Here is a 25,994-nt window from a genome sequence, read left to right on the forward strand (position 1 = left end):
GGCGCGTAGCTCTGACATGCCTTGCATCTTTGGATTTCTTTTAGCGCATCCAAGTACATGCCTGGCCAATAGTAGCCTGAGCTCATCGCCTTGGCAACCACCATGCGCGGACCAGCGTGAATTCCACAGATTCCTTCATGAATCTCCCTAATCACATAGGTTGCTTCTTCAGCATCCAGGCATTTCATGAGCGGTCCAAGATAAGAGCGCCGATATAATGTACCATCAAGTAATTCATAGTTCTGTGCCTTGTGTCTTATCTTTCTCGCCTGTGCGCGATCGTCCGGTAACTTCCCCTCCTTCAGGAATTCCATTATTGGAGTTATCCAGGATGAAGGGGTTGTATGAATTACAAGGACCGATTGCGTTTGCACTGACGGGCTGCTCATTACTTCCACCCTGACATCTTTGCCAAAGTGATCAAAATTAGTTGATGCCATTTTACTCAACGCGTCAGCGGACTTGTTTTCGCTGCGCGAGATGTGTATGATTCTGAAGAAGTCAAACTGCTCAACGAGCTTTTTTGCCTGCTCTAGATACAGAGGCATTGTGTTCTCCTTGGCGTCATATAGGCCGTTGACCTGAGCAGCTACCAAGTAAGAATCAACATGCGCCTCTAGTCTTTTAACCCCAAACTTGCGCGCGATGCGCAGACCAGCCAGCAGGGCTTTATACTCAGCCTCATTGTTGGTACTCTTGAAGTCCAACCTGATAGCATAAGTATATTCATGATTATCAGGGTCCACCAGTTTGAGGCCTGCGCCGGACCCTTCGCTGTTGGAGGCTCCATCAGTGAATAGCCTCCAAACATCTTCTTCATCATTTGCTCGCGGAGGGTCTACCTCGCGCTGAGCTTCTTCAATCTTTCCCTCTGGGGTTTCCGTGATGAAATCCGCCAAAACTTGACCCTTTATCGCTGGACGGGGCTTATAAGTGATCGTGTGTTCACCTAATTCCAGCGCCCACTTTGTCAGCCTTCCGGAGAGCGCAGGGCGTCGCAAGACTTGCTGGATGTTGTAACCAGTCAGAACTTCAATAGGATGACCATTGAAGTATCTATGGAGCTTGCGCGACGCGTGTGTTAGTGACAAAACTAACTTTTCCATGATGGAATAGCGCGTCTCAGGGTCTGTGAGCACCCGACTCACATAGTATATTGGCGTTTGTATCCCCTTGCGATCCACCAATAATACTGCGCCGATCGCGCGGTCTCCAGCTGACAGGTACAATGTAAGGGTTTCGCCAGGAAGTGGAGCTGTGAGCGCTGGCAACTTTATGAGACATTCTTTTATCTCAGTGAAAGCTTGCTCAGCCTCAGGCGTCCACTTGAATTGGCTCTTCTTCAAACAGTTCCTCAAGGTGTTAACGAATGGAGTAGATTTGCTGGCGTGGTTCGCTAGGAACCTGTTGATTGACACCAATCTACCATTCAGCTTCTGAACCTCTTTCATGGTGGATGGTGAAGGCATGTCAAGGATGGCTTCCACCTTTTCAGGGTTCACCTTGAAACCATCCTTAGTGACCATTACACCAAGAAATTTCCCCTCTTCTGCGCCGAAAGTACATTTGCTCGGGTTGAGCTTCATGTTAACCTCCGTTAGGCGCTGAAGAGTTTCCTCGATGTCTTTGAGCATTTGTCTCTCCTCCCTGCTCTTGATCACCAAATCATCGACGTAGACTTCTAGATTTCTTCCGATTTGTTCACTGAAAACCGAATCCATAAGTCTCTGATAGGTTGCGCCCGCATTCTTTAAACCAAAGGGCATTTTTGTGTAACAAAAAACACCCTTGTCGGTTCTGAAGGCCGTCTTGTCTTCATCCTGTGGTGCCATTTGAATCTGGTGATAGCCTTTGTAGGCATCCAGGAAACATTTGAGCTTGAATGGCGCCACGGAGTCCACCTTTGCGTCGATGTTTGGGAGGGGGTAACAATCTTTCGGACATGCTTTGTTGAGGTCCTTGAAGTCAATACACATTCTCCATGACCCGTTGCTTTTCTTTACCATCACAGGATTGGCTACCCATGTCTGGTATTGAATCGGGCGGATGATGTTTGCGCGCAACAAGTCCTCCACTTGCTCATTCATGGCCTTCGCCTTTTCATCCCCCATGATTCTCTTTTTCTGAGCAATTGGCTCCACCGACTTAAACGTGTTAAGAGAATGTTGCGCCAAGTTTCACGGGACCCCCGTCATATCGGAGTGTTGCCACGCGAAAACCGACGTGTATTTTGTGAGCAACTTTTTCATTCTCAATCTCGTTTCGTCTGAAATGGTAGCGCCAATTGTGACCGTTTGCTCTGGGAATTTTGGGTTTAAAATCCACTTCTCTGGCGCATTGTCAGCCATTGTAAGTTTCATTCTCCCTTCCCGCGGCGTGCTTGTCACTGCGCACAAATGATCGCGGTAAACAAATGCTACGCCTGTTGGTGTAGGGATCCCCAATGCGCCGTGCGCTGGCGACGGTACAGCATTAAATTGGGCAATCGTTCCCCTACCCAGGATCATATTGTGGCATGACGTGGTGGGCAAGACCAAGAAGTTGACAACTTCGGCTCGCTTGTGCTCATCATCCCCCATAGTTAGTTCAAACTGAATCTGGCCTAGGGGATGTATGATTTCATTTGAGACACCACAGATTGGTGCGTTCACAATTTCGAGCCGCGCTTGGTCTGCCGGGTCTAACTTTCTGAAACACTGCTCATACATAATGTCAGATTCGCTTCCAGTGTCCACCAGGACCTTTGACACTTCGTAATGAGCAATGTGTGTGGTGATGACGAGAGGACTGCTTATTGAAGGGCCTCCCCTGATTCTTGGGAAGATGACTTGCTGCTCGCGCCAATCTCTGTGGATTTGCGCGCTTCTCTTTCTTGACGTCTGCCCTTGTCGTCCCCCCTCAGCCACACAGATTCTTTTGTACTTCTTGCTGGCAGAGGCTCCTTCCGGTTGCTCATCTTCTATTCTTTGGTTTTTTACCAAGTGAGCCAGCCTGCCCGACTTTACATCCTTCTCGATCGCATCCTTTAAATGATGGCATGCGTCGGTGTTGTGGCCCGGGGACCTGTGAAATTCACAATATTTGCCACTGTTTTGCGGTCCCTTGTAGTGTAGTTGTTTGGGGGGCTTGAATTGGACATTCTCAGTACTTAACACCTGTGAAGGTGTTTTAGTGAGGGGCGTCCATATTCTTGGCAGAGGTCTGCTAGGATCTCTGCCGCCCTCCCTCTTGTCACCCTCCCCGCGATTACGAACTTCTTTTTGGGGCTGTGGTGAGGTTGGTTGCGCTTGTTTTTCCGCGGAAGAAAAACTTGTTGGCTGCAACCTGGACCATACAGAGTTCTGTTTGGCCCTCTTATCTTTGCTGCGCGGTGATTCTGCCTGATGCGCTCTTTCTCTTGCCCTATCTTGGGCAATCTGTTTCTCATTTCTCGCGAAAACTCGCGATGCCTCCATTAACTTGGCCCACGTGGTGGGCATACCATCTTTGCTTACAAGAGCCCGGCGGAGTTGATCACTGCGCGCGCCTTGTATAAAGGCCACGCGCAGGAGCTGCTCAGTTATACCCCCGATTGCCAGGGATTCCTGATTGAAACGAGTGATGTAATCTTCAATCGTTTCATCATTCCTGCGTATGCAGTGCATGATGTCATCAGGATCGCGCGTGTGCCTGCGCTGCTGTACGAAGTGGGCTTGGAACTTTTCTAATAGTTCCTCGAACCCATCAATTTGCCCTGTCGGCAAGCTCTCGAACCATACCCGCGCTGCGCCCGTGAGGCAGCGAGCAAACATATGACACCATGTTGGCATCGTCCAGCTCTCTAGGTTTCCCGTGTTATAGAAACCTTGCAAAAAGTCATCTGGATCTGTTGTGCCATCATATTTGCCCAGACCACTTGGCATCTTTGTCTTGTGCTGGATGGGAGCCTGCGCGATGCGCGCAGTAAACTTTGAGTGTTTTACCAGGATGGCTGGTCTGTAGGGCGTGGTTACGTCCACTTGCCCTCTGATCGGTGGGCTGTACGGCATGTGCAGATCCAGATCTGCTCTGGCTCCAGGCGCCATGTTCACAGGCGCGCGGAGCTGTGAGCCTCCTGCATGAGTATCCCGTGTCTTCCTCATGCTATGCACTTCTTCATCACTGAACTCAGTGTGTGCAGTGTGAACAGAATGTCCCTCTTCCGGCGCGCGCGGCCTCTTTGTAGTCTGCTTATCAAAAGCTTGCCTTTGTGCTTGGTCGACTAGCTTCTTCTGCTTGACCATTTCGTTGTACTTTTCAATCAGACGCCGCTGCTCGTTTATAAGCCATTCATTCGGATCATTTGCTTCATCTTCTGGACCCATTGGTCCTTTCAGCTTCGCGCCGGCCATATTTTGTAACGTGTGATCGTCTGGAGGAGTTTCAGTCTGGCCGTGAGGGGTTGTGACGAAGGGACGGTTGCTGGTGGTACGCGTAGAATCACGCGGAACCCTCAGAACCTGCTGTCCGTCGTTAACACCCTCACGTTCAATATCCTCCAGAGCTTGATCAACGTTACGAACTCCAGAAACCATGGTGATTGATTTTTTTGTAGATCTGGATGAGATCTGATTGCCGTTTGTAACAGTGGATTGCGCCAATGAAGAAACGTGGATCTACTCGCTGGTAGCAGATCTACTTTCCTCGGGTATGATTAAACTGTTTCACCGATGGTTCTTCTGGATCCGTGTTCTTCCACCTACAAAATGAACAGCGCCGTTACTTACCCCTCAGAAAGGGACAGAGGGGTCCTCTTTGGGGTAACCCTCCGGCGTGAGAATCAGTATCTTTGTGGAGAAGATAATAATGTGTGAGTCAGTGAATCTCAAGAGTATTGCTGAATCGCTGAATACTCTTGATTGTGTGACTGTGTCTTTTTCTGTAACTGACTGTGAGTGAATATAATTCAATATGATTGAATGTGATATCACTGCTTGTAACTGTCAATGATTGAGTGTGAATGTGTCATCAAAGTGGAGTTGATGCTGTATTTATAGTGCTAGGGTTTCCACTGGATGGGCTCAGCCTCGTTGGCCTCCTCCAATCGCACTGCGCCACGTGTCCTCTGGGACACCTGGCGCTTTCTCGTTGGTTGTAATCATGTGGTAGCACATGTGTCATGCTGAGTTGTCGACCTTTCATTTGGCAGCTGTCAACATCAGCATATTCTTACTCCTTAAAAAGATGCCTTCTGGAAGATTGTCTGACGTGCACAATCAAGGTTGCCCTAATCCTGATTTGGATAAGGACGAGGTTGATTATGTGCACGTGTGATATGCGCCCATCCTGAGGATGCGCGAAGTCTTCTTTTTATTCTCACGCGCAGATATTTCATGCGCAGGTGTGATATGCATGAGCGTGTGATATGCGCCGCGCGCTGGTGCGCCACGCGCATATGTGACGCGCGAGCATATGTGATGTGCAAGAGCATGTGATATGCGCCGCGCGTTGATGCGCCGCGCGCATATGTGATGCGCGAGCATATGATGCCTGAGCATGTTTTGTATGCGCCATGCGCCTGGGTTTTGGCTTTGTGCCTTCATAATGTCTTTATCTTGTGGGTTGACCCGCCTTGCTCGGTGTTGAGGCGGGTACATACCTCTTCATATATATATATAAATGCAAAGTTTGGTGCCACTAAGTTGTCATTAGGCGACTTGGCTGCACCTTACTTGTCCATAGTAATTTGTTTTTTTTCTATTCAGGTACCATAACGAGCATAACGGAAGGCGACCGAGCGACGGTATCTTACTTGTCCATAGCAATTTTTTTTGTTTTGGTACCGACTGAACAACAATTTTTTTTTGTTTGTTTTAATTCTGATAAAGTAACAGAAGACGTGACGGAAACCGACCGAATTCGCATAGACTTACTGCCTCATCGCCCGGGAATTTACCAACACCCGGGTTTACCGATCGACACCACCCTTTGGTCCAGTCAATTTTTATATTTTCCCTTTTGTAGCTCTGATACCATAACGAACATAGCCAAAACCGATCGAATTCTTATCAAGTTATTGTCTCAATGCATGGGACTGACAATGCTTGGGTTTTACCACCATCCAGGTTTACCGACCAAACAAACATCATTTTAAATAATTTATTTTTTATATGTAATTTGATTAATATATTTTTTTGGGTTTAACGCTAAGGTTTTACCAATGGTGTCCATACCATAACGAACGTAAACGATACCGATTTAATTCCCGTCAACTCACCAACATAACGCTCAGGTTTTATCAGCACCCGATTTAATTCCCGTACCGGCGCAACGCGCATGATACAATGCTAATATATATATATATATATATATATATATATATATATATATATATATATATATATATATTTGTTATAAAATGATAGAAGCAGCCTTAAACTAGAAAACACGTTAACAATAGATGTTAATTTCTTCTTTCTCCTACCAAATAATTAATAACTTTCAATTAGAAGTCATTAAATATTTATAAATTATTTTCTTTATTGAAGTAGTTTAATTAAAATATTATGTCACATTAATTTACCAAAAGCATATTAAAACACTAATAGTTAACTAGTTGTCTTTTCTAGGTGTAGTGGCAGGAAACATGGTTTTTTAATAGAGACTCAAGTTCAATCTCCGCTTATAATATTTTAGAGAGGACGTGGGTGGCTCAATGAAGGAGGGCAGTGATAGGAAGCATGAATTTCTCAATAGAGACCCAAGCTCAATCTCCACTTACAACTCTTTGGAGGGGACATGGGTGGCTCAATGAAGGAAGACGGAAATCTTTATGATTTCCAGTTTGATCATAAGTGCGTCCGAGTTTTACCATCAGTGGGTCTTCGGGCAAGTCGGTTTTCCCCGGAACCGGAGATCACTTGGAGGTGCTTAAGGGCTCTGTACGGCTGGCGGTGACCTTTAGCCATTGGGTCACACTGTATGAAATACCTAGACGTTCTATATTTGTTGGTCGTTAAAAAAAATAAAAAAAAAATTAGTTAACTAGTTTTATGCACCAATACTATACTATGAAAAATTGGAAAATTTTCATTTCTTGGACAAAAATGTTGAGTAGGTGGTCTATGATAATATACAAGTGCCCGCACACCATCTCCTACGTATCCGCAAACACGAGTGCTTAATCTTCATCATTTCTAGTCTCATGGTTCTCTGCATTCCTAACAGCTAGCTGATCATAATTCCTCTCCTTTTCCTCCTCCGACAGCTCTGACGTGTCCGTCAACGCTGTCACGTGAACTACCAAACGACGAGGCTCGGCTCGAAACGGGTGTTGCCAAAAACGTTGGGTTCACTTGTCCCGCCATGATGACAAGATACTTGTCTTCAAAAACAGGTGGTTCTTTGAGATTAACGGGTTTGGAGTCTCCGTTTTCGTTACCGTTGCCCAACTCAAGGTCTCCTTCATCATTGAAGGATATCCTCCAGTAGGAACAAGCAAGGATCAAGAGAGCAAAAGCAATGAGACCCAGCATGGCAGCTAGGCCTCCAAACAGGTATGGGACCGGAGAGTGCCAGGGCGATCGTTGTATCGCCACCGAGGATGAAGGAGCCATTGAAGAAGTTGCTTGAATTGCCATGAATTGGTTATGTTCAAGTGGATTAAAGGTTAAAGAAAAGAAGATGAGTGAGTGGATCAGGAAGTTGGTCTCTCTGGTGCTATTTATACACAAACAAACATATATGGTGGATTTTTTGTTTCTTTTAAATTGGAATAAACGGCGTCATTTTTTGTTTCTAATTTTTTATACTTAAAAGTGTAAAATGGAATATGAAGAAATAAAAATAACACGAGTGCGTTTGTCTTTTCAGTTTTCAATTATTCTTATATTTTTGGGCACGATACATAACTTTTTAATTTAAAAACGTTACAGTGGGTCTTGGTTGCACATAGGATTTTTATTGTAGTTGAATCATGTCAAAACGTGTTTCCATTTAATGTATTCGATCATTATTCATAGATTAGGCAGGATATTAATTGAGAAAACTGGATACATTAACTATTTGATATGTTTTCTCCAAGTTTTATTAATTACTAGGTTATTGACCCGTGTATTAAACGGATGGAAATATAAAATGGTCAATTAAACATACATAAATATTTATATTTGAAAAAAGTAACGGATTATTTTACACAAATATGTCGAAATGAAAAAATTGACCATACATGAAAAGTTATGTCATTAATCGTGCGATGTAGCCTAACCATAAGCATGATTAGTTCAAGTGTTCATAAAATCATTAACGTATCAAACATGGAGCATGCTAAACAAAAGTAAACATTGAACCAATGTCTCGACAGAAATAAAGAACTGACAAACCATCATTCTTATGTTTTTTTATGATTACTTAATAAACTTAAAGAGTAAGAATAAACTAAACAAACAAGCATTCTTTACATGTTAAAATTTGCATAGTAATTATTTAGATTTGATGTACAATTTACCAAATCGTTACTAAAATTCATCTGAGCATCATATATTAAAAAAAAATACTGAATTGAATTAAAAAAAACAAACAGTCTACACCCAGTAACCATACTGCAACCTACAAGAATAAACAAAGCAAACAAACATTCTTTACATGTCAAATTTTATAAAGTAATTATCTAAGGAGTAAAGATAAAAATAAAGAGTAAAGATAAAAATGAATGAATGTTACTTACTAATAACTTATTATCTTAAAACTAAAATGAAATACAAACAAATTGAATAACTATTTTAAGAAAATGTCAAAACCTAATCAAATATAATTAATACAAAATAAGTATTTGATTTTGATGAATAAGCAAAACATATAAATTGTTTAAAAAAGGTGTTTGAAACAATTATGTGTTAAAAATTATGAAAAAGTAAAGCGTCTAATTTTTAAAAAAAATATTTCTAAAAAAATGGAATATGTCACGAATAGTAACCAAGTTTCAAAGTGTTATAATTAGGTCACTCATACAATATTTTTTTTTATATGCCAAGAAAGCAATGGAGGATAAGATGTGAAGGTTGGGATTTGCAATATATGTACTTATATTCTAAAAATTAAATCAATTAATCAATCAATCAATCAAACCCAGTGACAATCCCATCAATAGTAAAGCTATAAGTAGGGTCTGGGAAGGGTGGAATTTAGACACACCGTACCTCTATCCAATAGAATAGAGAGGTGGCTTTCAGAGAGACTCTTAGCTCTAAAAAACACATGTATAGGAAAATATAAAAGACAATCAAAGTTCAACAGTAATATAATGAATAATACACTTAGTAAAAATAATGATAATAATATATAGATATATTGAAATAGTAAGAATATAATACAAAAAAGAGACTATGTAATATATGAAAAGAAAATAACATAATGTCATGTGACCAAAATAAGGTAAAGAGAAGCCCCTAAGGTATTATTTTCTCCCTAAAAGTCAATAATCTTAATTCTACGTCTCCAAAAATTTCTATCCTCAACCATGTTCTCAGAGAGGTTTAGGTCTAGCAAATCATGCATAATCTTCTCATCCCAAGTCAATTTAGGTCGGTCTCTACCCCTCATCCCCTCTATAAAATGTTAATTATATTAAAATCAAAAATAAAAATAAAATCCACGTCACCACTCTACATCAATAATAAAAAAAAAGATTAAAAGAATTACCCATTGAAACCAAAAAAGATTTACAAAGTTACCTATTTTTCAGTTGTTTTAGTAAGCATCACATTGCTTATTAAACCATAGAGAATATAAAACTCGTAATATTAACGAATAATTTTAGGTTTTGTATTATGAGATGATGGTTTCATTTTGACATTTAAGAACATGAACTTGATGATAATTCTAAACAAAACAATATGAAAATGAAGTTAACTAATATGTATGAAAAAACATATTAATAGTTTCAAAATGATTTGGAAAAACTTAAATTTAATGGATTTACATATTCACGTATATAGAAGTCTAATTTTTGGTAAAAGAAAATATTATATAATTAAAGTTTCATTTAAGAAATAATTATTGATAAAAATCAAATGCAAAAACAATTTTTATCAAAACTTTATAAATTATAATATCATATAAATGCAAAATGGAACGTATATAAATAATGAGCTTGGTTAGAGTCGTCTAAATTCATTAACCTGATCAAGCTCGATATTTGAAGCTAAAGTCTAGCGCTCGTTTAGGCCCATTTCAGTACTGAAATTTTAAATAATAAATTTAAGATATGGGTATGGTATTACAGAAAATTACTCTCGTAGCCTATTGGTTAGGCATATAACACAAATATGCATTTGTGTACATAAGGGTTGATAGAAACATATTTGCACATATTCACCAACAAATAGACCCCTGCGTGTTAAAGAATCCAATAAATAAATAAATGTTAATTTATCTTTCCCACCAATATAAAATATGAACTAATATTAGAATTACTATATTTTGGTCAAACTTATATGCATAGAGTGGATGACACTGAAATTTTGTGATTTGCAATTAACAAAATATTTTAGCCTAAGTTTATATAATAGAAACTAATCAAGGTTTCTATGAAATAAATTGTCTTACAATTGTCTTCATGTTGAACTTCGAATACAGCTTCACTTTTTAAGAGTCAATTTGTTTGACTTTAACTTCAAAAATAAGAATACATTACTTAAATTGGAATAAAGTGGACCTAATAGATTTTTACAAAAAAAAACTTGGTGTTTGGAGAAATGTCTAATAAATATACTTTTAAACTAAAAAAGATCAAATTTTAGGAAACACAAATCAAATACATACCGTTGATTAATATTTCTACCATCTTACATGTAATTATATCTACCCACTTGTCTTTAAAACCAAATGTAAAATAGCATAACAGTTATTTAGAAACCAACGATGATTGATGATCGAATTCGATATTTACCTAAATGCAATATTAGATTAAGAGAAATGAAGTCAATTAGTTGAAAAACAATAAGCTGCATAAAGACACTAATATTATTGAGTTAGCTGAACGAAAATAAATATTTTATCATAGGGAATATGGTGTCTACCTTCTGATCAACCATCTAGTCACAATATTATATACATGTCATATCTACTAATATTTTACATGTCATACAACACTAACAGTATGTGTTGCCAACAATCGAAAGAAACCAGACTTTTTTTCCACTATCAACAAACTAGTCATAAACATCTAAACATACACAAATACATAAATATATACATTATATGTAAGCACATAGTATGTAAAAATAAGAAAACTAATTAAGCTCACAATGTCTAAGCCATATGATGGCATGCATATTCATATATTCTTATATTATTAGTAATACAGATGAATACAAAATATTTACAATCACGTTTGCAATAGCTTGTGAGATGGATTGAAAAAGAGTGGTGTGTTAGTGCAAACATATATTGGAGGTAAAAAAGTATGTTTTACGAAAGTTTGATTAATATGGAAAGTATTAACAACATTTTTTTTCATTCTATACGTAAAAGTTGTAGTTGTATTATGCGCAAATATATCATTTGTAAAGGAAATTGGTCCGAGATTTAAGCCATATTAAGTGAAGGTTGAAAAATTATTTTATTTTTTAAATAGATATAAAAAACATTTGGAAATGTCAAACCGATATTTTAATACATTATGTTTTAAAATAAAACAGTCCGTCTAATAACTTACAATTAGTGATAGGTAAATATCAAAATCATTGACATTAATTAACATAATATATGAATTGAATAGGATGGTGATAGAATAATATTATTTACTTTTGAGTTATTTAATTACCAAGAAAATTTGAGAAACTTTAGTATGTATGGAAACTATTGTTTTAATACTATAGGTAGGTAGGTAGATGATATAAAAGTTATAGGTTTAGAGTTTTTATAGAGTATAATATAGAAGTTAGCTATGATTTATGTATTTTGAAGGAACTGAGAATTACAAAACCATTGTAACATTTCGGGTTTTCCGTACTCATATTTGTATTTGTTTATCGGGTTACGAACATTATTCGGATCTTTCTTAGTAATAAAATTATGCATTTATTAGTGGAATAATTATTTCTACCTTAGTTTATAATTCCTTAACTTTCATTAGTGCCAAATAGCCCTTATAAACTCTTAAAATCGCTTAAAACTGCTTAAAAATGCGTTTTTGGAACTACAGGGACTAAAACTGTCAAATGAAAGTCTAGTGAAGTTGCACCTTCACGCAGCGCGAAGATGCAAGCCTTGCATCTTAGCGCGGCGCGAAGATGCCACTAGATCAGCCAAATTAGTTTCAGATATTCGTTTAATGCTAAATCTTTCCCTAATCGACCCTAAATCACGAAAATTGAGCAACAAGTTATTGTATTTACTAGGGAATGATGTCTAGGTTCATACTCCGTAATTATATCAATATATCGATGATTATATGACCCGATTTCATCTTTAATTGTTTGATTCGGGTACCAAAATCGACTCGTTTCTTACCCAACAAGTTGATTTAACCCTTATATAAACACCCCATAACTACAAACCCTAGAGTTTACTGAACTCAAGTATTTCCAGCCGTCACCTACCCTATTCCCGACGTTTCTTGCTCGTTTTTGCTTGTTTACTTGAAGACTAAGAGCCGCAGTTTGACTTTAACATTTGTTAAACCTTTGACCTTGATTCTCACTAATACAAACACCATCCGGGTAAGTTGTTAACTAATCAAACATTCATTAATACTCATTGTTGATAACCCTCAATTAATTTCTGAGATTGAGGAGTATTGACGGGTCAATTAGAGTCAAACCCGTTTAAGGGCAAAATAGTCAATAACTTTGACTATCCGTTTTCTCATACTTCTGGTCGGATTCAACATTCGGTTCAGAATACTTTTATTCTCGTAACGGAATTTTAAGGTACTGACCAAAACCCGACTTCCAACTCGCTGTTCAGATTCTGGTCAGTTGCAGCTCGCTTAAATCTTAATTATAACATAACTTGAGTTCTAAACATCCGTTTGGATTGATTCCAGCCGCCACGAGTTCGTTTTTAATGTTTTGGGGACATATGCGTATATCATATATATATATCAAAAATAGCAAACGTGTAATTATGTGTGATTAATCAAATATACTTGTTATGTGCTTAATTGTTTATGTGCGCATTCGTGCTCGAAGAGGTCCCGCATATCCCCTTGTATATGGTTCTCATATTATTGACCAATGCCCGATTTGCTTGGAAACGGTTTTATTATTATTTGCTTACGGTTGATTTACCGGCGCACAATTCGCTTGACAATAGTTTAATCGACAACTTATTTGCTCATGGTTTGATTTCATTACCACATTTATTATGTTTTGCTTATTTCTCTTATTTATTATATTAACATTATTTTGTTGCAAAACTGGTGATAAACTCACTCAACATGTGTTGTTGACAAACTCTTTTTTTTACGCCTATGCAGGTTGCTATTGAATTGAAGTTGAAGTATGGACACTTAAAAAGACCTTAGGGTTTTAATGAAGACAAGCATGAATTTAGATTTGTTATATATATATTTACTTGAATTGTTTTGTTATATTTGAATATTGTGTGTACATTTGAAATTAAATAATTAAATAGATATTGTCACATTTATATTATGATAGTATCTTCGAGCTGCGAGCAATCGGATTACGCCCCGGCATTTCCGCCTTAGGTTGGGGTGTGACAACTATAGAAGAGTCGGCACCATAATATCTACTATTTATGCTACATCAAATGATACGTTGATTTTTTGTTTCTCAAAATAGTAGGTTTAATATAAAAATTGGTTCTTAAGTCTCTGATAATGAACCAAATGGATTTTGGATGTCTAGCCACCTAAGATAGCAGGATTGAATTCATCTCTCCTAGTGGCGGTCCATGTAAGCGATGGGTCCATATAAGCGAGATTGGATCAGCCATCTCAGACGGCTGAATCCAAAATTATTCCCTTACACACCATTCTGCCACGTGGCAGCACAAGATGAGAACGGCCATTTGAGATAGCTAGATTGAACTTGTATTTCCAATTATGGCAAGCTCACTGATGTAATATTTTGAAGATGAATATATGATTTGAAGGTGTGAAAGTTGATGGTATATAACACCTTTTAAACACTTTTCTTCATCCGAGAGCTGGACTGTGAAAGTTGAGGGAAGGCGTACGCGGTTCGCGGCGGAGCAGCCGACAACAATGGTTGGTGGTGCGGCGATGTTCTAGGCGGGAAACGGTTTGGGGGGTCGACTTTACCAAATTGATTTATGGACATATTTTATTTAATTAATTCTTTTTTTTTCTTTTTCAGAAAATCATTCAATAATAACTTTGATACAGCAATATGCGTTAAACTATTATCCCAATGCATATATGCGTTAAACTATTATCCCAATGCATAAAATTGTTTACTTAAAACAGGAAACAAAGTGAACTAAAATTTATTTGATATCCTTGTCACAATTTTGCTGTGTAAAGATATATACAAACATCACCAACGTGTCATACGAGTCGTATCACCACATGACCCACATAGGTTGGATAGCTAGGAAAAAGTTCATACGTGTCGTATTTGTGGGTGAAAAAAATGATTGGATGATGTGGTGGTCAACAAATCATACAGCCCGTATGATGTTACAGGCTTAAAAAAATGACTGATGTGGCAACTGACAAAGTCATACACATGTATTGCATTCAATTCGATCAATCATGTAGTCATGTTGTTCATATAGCCCATATGATATTGAAGAAGATTGTGATATACAAAGCTGGGGTAGTGTTTCCATAGCAGTTCCCATTTAGATACACTATCATAGATCAGTAGCAAATGCTTTATTGTAATGTACATATGGCGGTGTAAAACAACGTTGATGATGTTAAAATTATTTTCCCAAGTTAGTGTGTAAATTTGGTACTCTGCAGGTGGTTTGTTATGAAGAGAGTCGTCCTTTCCATGTTCATTCATGGCTTTATTTAGAAGGTAACAAAAAATGAGTGTTCATGGAACGGGTAAAAATGTGTAAAGTATGGCCTTCTAGTGGCTGAATTCTTAAGCTAGGATGTGTAAACCATGAACTGATTAAATAGAAAAGCGTAATCAGTCATTCTTTGAGATATCTACAAACATCATTTCGTTTACTAGTTTAGAAGAGATAATGTAATATCGAAGTTTTATATAATTTACTATAAAACGATTACAATAAAGTGGCAGGCAAACGGGCAACAAGTTGCGCCGCAACCCCCTTTTGAACAACAAAGCCAATCCTGCTAAAAACGAAGCTTTGGGACCTAGAAGCTGAAGAGGTTCCGTGTACGACGCGCTGAACCCTACTCAAAAATTTCACAGCCTCTGGAGCCAGAAACCCAAATGTATCAAAGGCAAATGGTAGAAAGACATGTTGATTATCTAAACAAGCTTTCTCGTGTTTAACAACTTTGCCCGATTCAGCCTTCAACGCAGCCTGAAATATTAAAAGAAAAAAAAATACAGGGGTTATATTCCGTCAACTTGCAAGCCTTCAAATCATTTTTTCATCTTCAAAATATTACACCAGTGAGTTTGCCATAATTGGAAATATGAGTTCAATCTAGCTATCCTAAATGGGTGGCCTCATCTTGTGTTGTCACATGACAAAAGGGAATAAATTTGGATCCAACCGTCTGAGATGGCTGATCCAATCGTCCCACACTTACACGTTGTTGCTTATATGGACCACCACTAGCTAAGAGAGATGAATCTTATCCAGCTATCTTAAATTGCTGGATACCTAAAATCAATTTGGTTCATTGTCAGAGACTTAAAAACCATTTTTTTTTATTAAAATACTATTTTGAAAAAGTAAAAAAATGATACGCTAGACTCCAATCTAGCTAATATGACATATACATGTTAGGCGACCTTGAAAAGAAGATCACATTCATAATGAAAAAACAAAAAAAGACGGAAGGATGGCCGCAAACAAACCTATAATGGCCTCATCCAAGGTAAATATATGGTATGTAGCAACCTAAGTGGTGTCATACTGTACGTAAAATAGAGGGGCTTTCTGCGGCGGATACATATGTTAGAAAATCTCTCGGTGAATCTCGGTGAAAGTAGTACAAGATAATTAGATTTTAGGTCTAAAACTTGATTGTATTGTTAATTGGTATTGTTATATGATTAATAACCCCTATAATTAGGGTAAAGTTAAAATACAAAGGAAAACAAAAATAAAAAGGGTGAGAATGAATCTAATTCATTGATCATAGATTTGAATGGTGGAGATTAATTTAAGTACATAAATGGATGGGAATGTCATAAAGATAATAACTCACTTTTATTGATTTTCTCTTTCCATATGTAAGGCACATGTCAATTTCTCCATTATTTTAAAACCTCTATAACTTTTTCATGCAACATTCTTTTTTTTTAATTTTACCACAATAATAAGCGTTTTTTATCTTTAATTTGAGTATCATATTGTTATATAAAAATTAAAAAGAATTAGTGGGTTTTTATCATGTGTTATTTGTTGTTCATAATGTTTTTTAATTGGGTTTTTCTATGCATTGTGCTATAGATTTTGGTAATTGTGTTATCAACTAGTACTCATATTAAAAATAGCAATTAAAACAAAGATTACGTCATTGTGTCTTTTTGTTTGTCATTGTGTCTTTATGATCATCATTTGTCTTTCTACTTATCATTATGTTTTAGTCATTGTGGAGAAATGGTATTACATTCATTGTGTAATATGTAGTTTTCATTGTATTTTACGTTTCAGGTAATTGTATTATATGTATTCACCATTGTGTCTTACGTTTCAGGTCATTGTGTTATATATATTTATCATTGTGTTTTACGTTTAAAGTAATTGTATTATATTTATTCATCATTGTGTTTTACATATTAGATAATTTGCTGTTATCTTATCATTATATTTACATATTATTATTACACAGCTGTGTTATTAAAAAAACACAATAATGAGTTGAAAGACACAATGACAAAAAAAATAATGGCAAATAGAAAGTCACAATGACAAAAAAAAATGATAAGCAAAAAGACACAATAACGTAATTTTTGTTTTAATTTTTATATAACAAAATCATACTCATATCACAGATAAAAAAAGTTTGTTATTATGGTGATTTTAATATATATAGCGAAAAGTCAAGTTATAGCGAGAAGTGCGAGAAATCAATCTGAACCATAGATTAACATTGGCTATGTGTAATCAATGGATTAGATTGGTTAAGGTAACTAGTAATTATGAGGATACCAATTTACCAAAAATTTAATCAATAAAGGTAGTTAGGTCTTTGATTTGTGGAGTGTTGTGTAACTTAAATCATTAATATCATTTATTTCTTATTATTACTAACTAATTGAAAGTTACATGTAAATTTTTTAATTGATACTATTAATCAAATTAATGTTAAACAAATATAATTTTAATCAAATACCATAATGTTTTCAATTATATTTTTTCAAATGCAACAAATATCATGTATTGCCTACACATATTCATATATTGTGTATGTAAAGTCACGAATGTGTACGTGAAAATTTTACAACTATAAGCTATTAATATATATATTATTTATTATATGTACTTTAATGTGAAGAATAAAAAATAAAAAAATAGTTCATTTTATACTGTGTAGGGTTTATATGTATTGTGTAGGTGGTATCATGAATATATATATGAAAATTTTACAAATGTAGGTTATTAGTGTTATCCGTTATTTATTATATGTAGTTTAATTTAATAAATAAATGATTATTTTGTATTATGTAGGTTCATATATATGTACTGTGTAAGTGATATTTCAAATTTTGTATGTGTAACTTATATCGTGTGTAAGTTTATTTATGTACTATATATGTGGTATTTTGAATTACTTGTGTAACTTTTATCGTATGTAGGTTCATGTATGTGCTATGTAGGTTTATAAATTGTATCGTGTATGTGGTATTCTGAATTCTGTATGTATAATTTTATCATGTGTAGGTTCACATATGTACTGTGTAGGAGGTATTTCGAATTGTGTACGCATAATTTTTATCGTGTGTAGGTTTATTTATATATTGTGCAGGTGCTATTTTGAAGTGTGTATACGCCATTTAAATAAAAATATTGAAATTAAAAATAAAATGAAATAGATATATATTTGTTTGTTGATGATCTATAAATAGAACAATATCGATTATGGGAATTTGAATTATGAATATATTATAATAAAGCATGGTTAAATTCAAAATTAAAAAATGGTTGTTTGTTCGTTATAAAAAGAAAATAATAATAAAAACGTAGATTTGTTTGTTGATTTGTATTGATATGTGTTTTATCTAATGTACGAGAGGTTAGAACACTATGAGGTTGGATCAATTGCAAATGTGTTAAATGATTTTGGAGATAAAGATAAAGAAGAATTTTAAAAATTCGTTTTATGTTACTTTTCATGAACCTCATAAGTTTGATATGTATTATTACTTATTTTAAAATGTTGGATTTCATGTACAACATATATAAATAATTTCATGTTTTAATTGAGTAACCTCTTGCAAATATTTAAGAAAAATAAATATAAATTGTTATTTGTAACCGCCTACAACATTTACTAGTTACCATATACACAAATTTGTGGAGATTACAACTATACCCTTCTATATAAACTAAAAATAAAATTAAAAGAAAAATTATGATTGGTTATAATGACCTCTCGCACTTCTCTCTCTAAAAACACTTCTGAAATGAACCCTAATCCTATATATATATATCATATGAAAAAGTTATAAACAATTTAAAATGATGGAGGAATTGACATGCGACTTGGATGTGGAAAGAGAAAATATGTACTATTACTTTTATATCTTTTTTCTTTTAGTACCCACTTGACACATGTCAATTAATTATGGCTTCTCACAACTCTTATTTTTGTTGTCATTTGTAGAATAACTTAACCCTTTATAACTATACAATTCCTCGTTAGACAAGAATAGGAGAAAATTAACCCAAAACCCCATAGGTTTGTAAGTACGACAATAAGTCCCCACAGTTACGTAAGATTACACTAACAAGTAGTAGATGTCTGCAATTCGTCAGTGATAATATGATTGAAAACATGGTACTTGTAAAGAACTTACTGACATGTTAATTGAAAGTGGTTTCGATCCAAGTCAACCTTCACTGGCAACCAAGTTCTAATCGACCGAAGATGACCATTGACAATTTTGTTGTTGATTGTCAATATTCATGTGACAGTTTGTTCTAGTAGACCGAAACCAGCTATGCCTTTTTAACTTGTTACGAAGTTATGATACTTATACGTGTAATAAAATAATCAAGGTTTTGATTTTGTACATTTAAAGTTTTCTCTCATGTTCACACAAATTCTCGATAAAGCTTTCTATTTAGGGGGTGTTTGGGTTTGCTTATATCGTGAGAGAAAAAATTTTATAAGTTACAATGTTGTAACTTATTAACTTAATAAAAAGTTATTTTCTTAACTTATTAACTTAATAAAAATTTATAAAAGAGTAAAATTAGGAATCACAAACTCCCTCTTAATTTCCTTCTTTCTTCCTTTATTTAAAGTTAACTTTTAAATTCAATGCAGCCCCTGTCATTACCCCTTGGGGGGCAAAATGATGACTTCAATGAATCTTTTCAATATATACAATATCTATATCAATTTTGATAGTTCACCGGCTGCTTCAACCTTCAAACAACAACGATCTCCTAGAAATAAAACCAGGGCCGGCCCGGGGGTGTGTGAGCCGCACCCCTGGCCAGGGCATGCAAGTTTGGGGTCACAAATTTTTTTATGCATACATATGTTTGATATATAAAAGTTGTTGAGTCAAAAGGCATCGTCAATCGATCGTTAAATTTGGTATTTAAAAGTCATCGGAAAAATAGGTTCACCGGATAAAAAAAATAGCTCCTGCTCTTTATTTCATATAATGGCAACAAAATCAAGTTTCAAATAATGGCAGCAAAATCAAGTTTCAAATAATGGCAAAAGTAGCCCCTGCTCTTTATTTCATAATTAAATCTATTATTTACATACTCACCTCTTTTAGTTTTGTTTTAGTTATAATTCACCCTTAACTTTTATTTCAATATACCATTTAAAATCTTAAACAATTTTAAAAAATTGAGTTTATATTAAAATAACTATATTAATTTTAATAAATGCTGTATTAATAACTCGAATAAGTATTAAGTTCTAAGTTTCGAAAATTAGGGTTTTACATTCATATTATACTTTTGTTATATTTATTGTTATAACATTAACTGTCATTTATAAAAATTAGCTTATATATTTCGTTATTTGTTAAGGTCTACGGGCCCTTTTATTTCGACTCGGCCGAGGTATCTAAATCCTTAGAGACGGTCCTGAATAAAACGTTGGTGTTGTTTTCCGTTATATTACAAAATACACAACAAAACAAAAACACTACCGACAATCCAATCAATCAGTAATTACTAGTGGATTAGCGTATTTTTCTGTCACTAACACTCAGCCGGCTCTTGGGGGTGAGTCAAAGTCCAGGGCTCACACTCTAGGTGTGGTGTTAGAACTTTTCATTTGAGATAGAAGACAATAACTTATTTTAAAAAGTTAATTTGTGTGTTAAATCCATTAATTTTTTATTTAGGTTAGCTCAGTGAACAAGTAAACCCATTAACTAAACTAAACCCATTAGGGTCCTATTTTTAACTCGCCCAAACCCTCGAAAATTTTGAATTATCAGGGACGACTTTGCACTCATTTGTGTAGCAGCAATTTTATGGTCGTTGTCTTGTTTATAATCTCCATGCTCTAGATCTCGGCCTACATCTATGTTGGTTACAAAACAATGATGCGTTATAGACCTTGGAAAAATCTATGAGTGCCACGTTGACATTGGAAAACTGTGGGGCGTGGGTGGAGATGGAGGTAGGGAAGCATTTGCTTGCACTATGATTTCGTTTTCCTATGTTACATGGTGTGACGCATATGCTGTTCTCCATCATATATACCGCATAACATATGCGCCGCATATGTGTGTGTGTGTATATATGTTGCTTGTTTTCATTGCATTGTAAGAATTGATTCTGAGAAAATAAAATTTCTCTCTTTCCTTTATTTCTATTTTCTTTTCGTATCATCGTTTTTATACGATTACATGGTATTAGAGCTGTCACACCCCAACCTAAGGCGGAAATGCTGGGGCGTGAGCATGATTGCTCATAGCTCGAGGTAACTATCATGCAATAATTATGGCAATATCTAATAATTCATTTGATTTCAAATAAAACAAAGATATCCAAAAATAGCAAATCAACAATAACAAATAATCCATGTCAAATAAAGAAATAATCCAAAATAAAATTTAATTATATTATCTTTATGATTTCTTAGAGTCTCGACTAGCAATCCAATACTTCAATCCCTTAGTTCATGCGATAACCTGCATATACGTAGAAAATACAATAGGTTTTGTCAACAAATATGTTGAGTAAGCAAGTCATTAAGTTTTGCAATAATATATAATATGAAAAGATAGCAAAATGTAAATAAAGCGGTAAATAAACCAAACCAATGAGCAAATAAATGTCAAGTGAACCATTGCCAAGCAAATCGGGCACCGGTTACAACTAAAAGGTTGTATGATCATACTATAATGAGAACATGGTGGACCTCTCCGAATGCGCAAATTAAACAAGTAGTCAAATAGCAATTAAGTCTAGTAATTCACACACAATACAACGTTTTCTAATGATTAAGATATGTATAATACGAAATACTATAAGTACGTATACGCCCCCAAAACGTTTGAAAATATGTGAAAACGGGGGAATGACAAAACTCACCTTAATAACAAGCGAGCTAATACGATATTAAAAATAAAATAAAGAGTCTTCCGATTAACACTCCGAACGAAGATAATCAACAGGACCTGAAACTTAGCAGTATAAAAGTATAAGTAAAAAAGAACCTAATGCCGCTGGAATCAATCTAAACAGATAAGTAGAACTCAAGTTATGTCAATTTTAACGTTTAAACGAGTCGAGTCTGACCAGAATCTGAACTTCGAGTAGGGAGTCAGGTTTTGGTCCGAACCCTTAAAATTTAATTATGAGAAGAAAAGTCTTCTGGACCGAACATTGAATCTGATCAGAAATATGAGAAAACGAGAAGTCAAAGATGTTGACTGTTTTACCCTTTATCGAGTTTTAAAGCAGTTGACCAGTCAATAACCGTCAATCTCAGAAATTGATTGATGTTTATCGACTAGGGAATGTTTATGAACGAAAACTCAGTTTACAACTTCCCCGGAATGTGAACAAACAACGAGATATAACGAGTCAAAGGTCCTTGGACTAGCAAAGTCAACCGGTTATGAACGGTTTTTCAACAAAAACACCAAAAACTGAAGAGAATTGAGATGAGCAGCAGGTATGACGGCTGGAGGATGATGATTAGGGTTGGTGTAAAGTTTTGTGGCAGGGTTTTATGGTTAGTTTATATAAGAAAAGCTAAACTGAACCAATTATGGATGTTTTGGCCCGTTTAAGCAACAATCTATGTTTAAAGGAAAGAATCACAGAATATATCATAAAGATCTGATCTTGGTGAATAAGAAACGAGGTATAACATGTAATTCAGTTATATTAAGTTGTCTTGGCCCTTAAGTCTTGCGATTCATGCCGAAAATAACCGATTTTATACCAAAAACGAGCTAATAAACGAAAACGAACTCAGATTCTGTGTGAACTGATTGTGCAGCAACACCATAGCACTGTGTGGCCAGCTTCTGACCACCACCGCGCAGCACTCTGGCGTCCAGGTGGGTCAAGTTTCAGTTTTGTGCAATAATGGTCCCTATAGTTTGGTTTTGATCAATTTATGAACTATTTTTGTTATAGTTAGTGAATAAACAATCATTAAAACATTGAGGGCTTAAAGGAAACTAGATGACTCATAAATGCAAGGTTCTATTAAAGATTTGGATATGAAATAGTTTCGTACAATGATAAAGTGAAATGAACGAATACGATGAAAACCCGAAATGTTACAAGAGCATAGTTATTAGACCCGCTCTTCGTTTCAACCGGGTTTTTCATATTTTTTTTTTTCTCTTTTCATCGGCTGTTTCTTCTTGTTCCTTGATCCTTTGATCATCATTTTTACTTTGTTCCTGTGTTTCAGCTGATAGTCATCTTGTTTCTTCCTTAAAATCCTCTTTTTCATCTCTCTTTTATTTATTCAGAGTTTTTATCCGTCAAAACTCCATCAAATTCTCCCAAAATGTCATTTGCGTGATCTGAAATTTTCCTCAAAGTTTCAGATCTTTTCTCATTCATTTTCCTCATTTTTTTGACATTTTTTCTTCTATTACACTTACACGCCGTGTAAGTTTTAGCGTATAAGTGTTTTATCTACTTATACGCCGCATAAGTCTTTTGCGGCGCATAAGTCATCCTTTTAGTGTATATCTTATATGTCGTATATACTTATATGGCGCCTAAGTTTCTTTTCTTTGTTTTTCGTGTGTTTTGCTGTGTTTTCCTAATGGAAGCCCCAAACAGTTCCTTTGTTCAAAACATGACAATTGATTCTTTCAATCCTCTTTATCTTCATCCGTTTGATCATCTTGGCATGATTCTTGTTTCAAAATTCTTTGACAGAAACGATTTTGGAGCCTGGAAACGAGTAATGACAACGTCACCTGACAGAAACGGTTTTGGAGCCTAAAAGGCATTATGGATGATTATAGTAGAACCACATGGACTCATTTGCTTTCCACTAAAAGCAATGCCTTTCCCATACATTAGTCTTTTATTGAAATGGTTAGCACCCAATATGGCACCAATGTAAAATGCATTAGATCTGATAATGATTTTGAGCTGGGGACTGGATTAATCCAATGTGCTTACCTTTTGAGTTAAGGCATTGTTCATCAGACTGCTTGTGTGGTTGTCCCTCAACAGAACGGTATTTTTGAAAGAAAGCATAAACATTTGCTTGAAACCTCGAGAGCTCATATGTTTCAATCTAAATTTTTTATTCAATTTTGGGATGATTGTGTTTTAACTGCAACGCATTTAATCAATCGGTTTCTCACTGAAATTCTTCACAATAAAATCCCTTATGAGGTTTTAACAGGAAAAGTTCCTTCTTATGATCACAAGAATTTTTTCGGTTGTCTTGCTTATGCTTCCATCTTGACTCATGGAAGAGACAAATTCAAACCAAGGGTTGTGCCTTGTGTTTTCTTGGCATATCCTCTTGGTAAAAAGGCTTACAGATTATATGATATTGACTCAAACAAAGTTATCATATCAAGAAATGTTGTTTTCTTTGAAGCTTTATTTCCTTCGATAACTACATCCAGAGAAAGTTTCATTTTCCCATCTATTGATCTCATCAATCAATTTTTTGATGATCCTTTGTCTTCCGCTTCTACTCCTAATGATCATGTTCCTACTTATCCATCTTTTGCTATTCCTAATCCTTCTTCTTCTGATTCTCTTCATAATTACTATCCTGTTCGAAGATCTTCTAGAAGTTCTGTTCCGCCTTCATACTTAAATGACTATGCTTGTAATCACTCTGATTCTTCTCATCATTGTTTCCACACTGTCACTAATTTGTGATCCTCTTCTTCCTCTTGCTCTTCTTCTCATATTCTTCCTTCTTTTCAATCTCTCAGCAAAGCAATATATGATTTACATGAGCCTTCTTCATATAAGGAAGCTGTCAACACCCCTGAATGGCAAGATGCCATGAAAGTTGAGTTTCAGGCTTTTGAAAACACTAATACTTGGCCTGTTGTTGATCTTCCTCCTGTAAAGAAGGCAATTAAAAATAAATGGGTGTTTAAAGTTAAACACAAAGCAGATTAGAGATTTGAACGTTGTAAAGCACGATTGGTGGTAAGAGGTGATACTCAAACAGAAGGAATTAGTTATACCGAAACTTTTTCTTATGTTATCAAGATATCATCATTCGAAGTCTTGTTGTTGTTGCTACGAAACGAAGTTGGCCTCTTTTTCAAGTTGATGTTAACAATGCTTTTCTTCATGGAGATTTAGATGAGGATATCTATATACTACCACCACCTGGTATGCAACTCACTAATCATCAAGTGCTTAAACTTTAAAAATCCTTATATGGTTTAAAACAAGCTTCTCGACAATGGTATGGAAAATTATCATCTGCTTTGAAGTCAAGAGGTTATATGAGTTCTCGACAATGGTATGGAAAATTACCTTGTCCTAATACTCGTCGATCAGTCAGCGGTTTTTATATTTCTGTTGGGGGTTCTCAGATTTCTTAGAAATCTAAGAAACAACCTATTGTTTCTTTAATTTCTGCTGAAGCCGAATACAGATCTCTGCGACATATATCTGCCAAACTTGCATGGTTGACAAGACTTCTCTCTGAGTTTAATGTTCCAAACATTACTCCTGTCACCCTCAAATGTGACAGTCAGGCCGCAATTTTTATTGCAAAGAATCCTGTCTTCCATGAGCGAACTAAGCATATTGAAATCGATTTTCATTTTGTCGTAAGAAGTTACAAGAAGGCCTCGTGACTTTAGTACATACGAAGACGACTGATCAGCTTGCTGATATTTTTACAAAGAGCTGCCTAATTGTCACGAGCTTATGCGCATGTTGGGGTTTTCTTAACCTCCAACTTGAGGGGGGGGGGGTGAGCGCATATGTTGTTCTCCAACATATACGCCACATATGTTATGCGGCGTGTATGTTATACGTCGCATAACATATGCGCCGCGTATTTTATGTGTATATATATGTTGCTTGTTTTCATTGTATTGTAAGAATTGATTATGTGATAATAAAATTTCTCTCTTTTCTTTACTTCTATTTTCTTTTCGTGTCATCGTTTTTATACGATTACATATAGACACATAGTATTAGAATGAAGGTGAATACAGGATGATGATTAGAGTGATTTATGGTTGTTCAAGAACTGATCCCCTTCTCGTGAAACTTAC

The sequence above is a fragment of the Bidens hawaiensis genome, unplaced genomic scaffold, assembly GCF_021521415.1.
Source record: "Bidens hawaiensis isolate Kalapana, Puna unplaced genomic scaffold, B.hawaiensis_p1.1 tig00000760_1, whole genome shotgun sequence".
In the NCBI taxonomy this organism is placed as follows: domain Eukaryota; kingdom Viridiplantae; phylum Streptophyta; class Magnoliopsida; order Asterales; family Asteraceae; genus Bidens; species Bidens hawaiensis.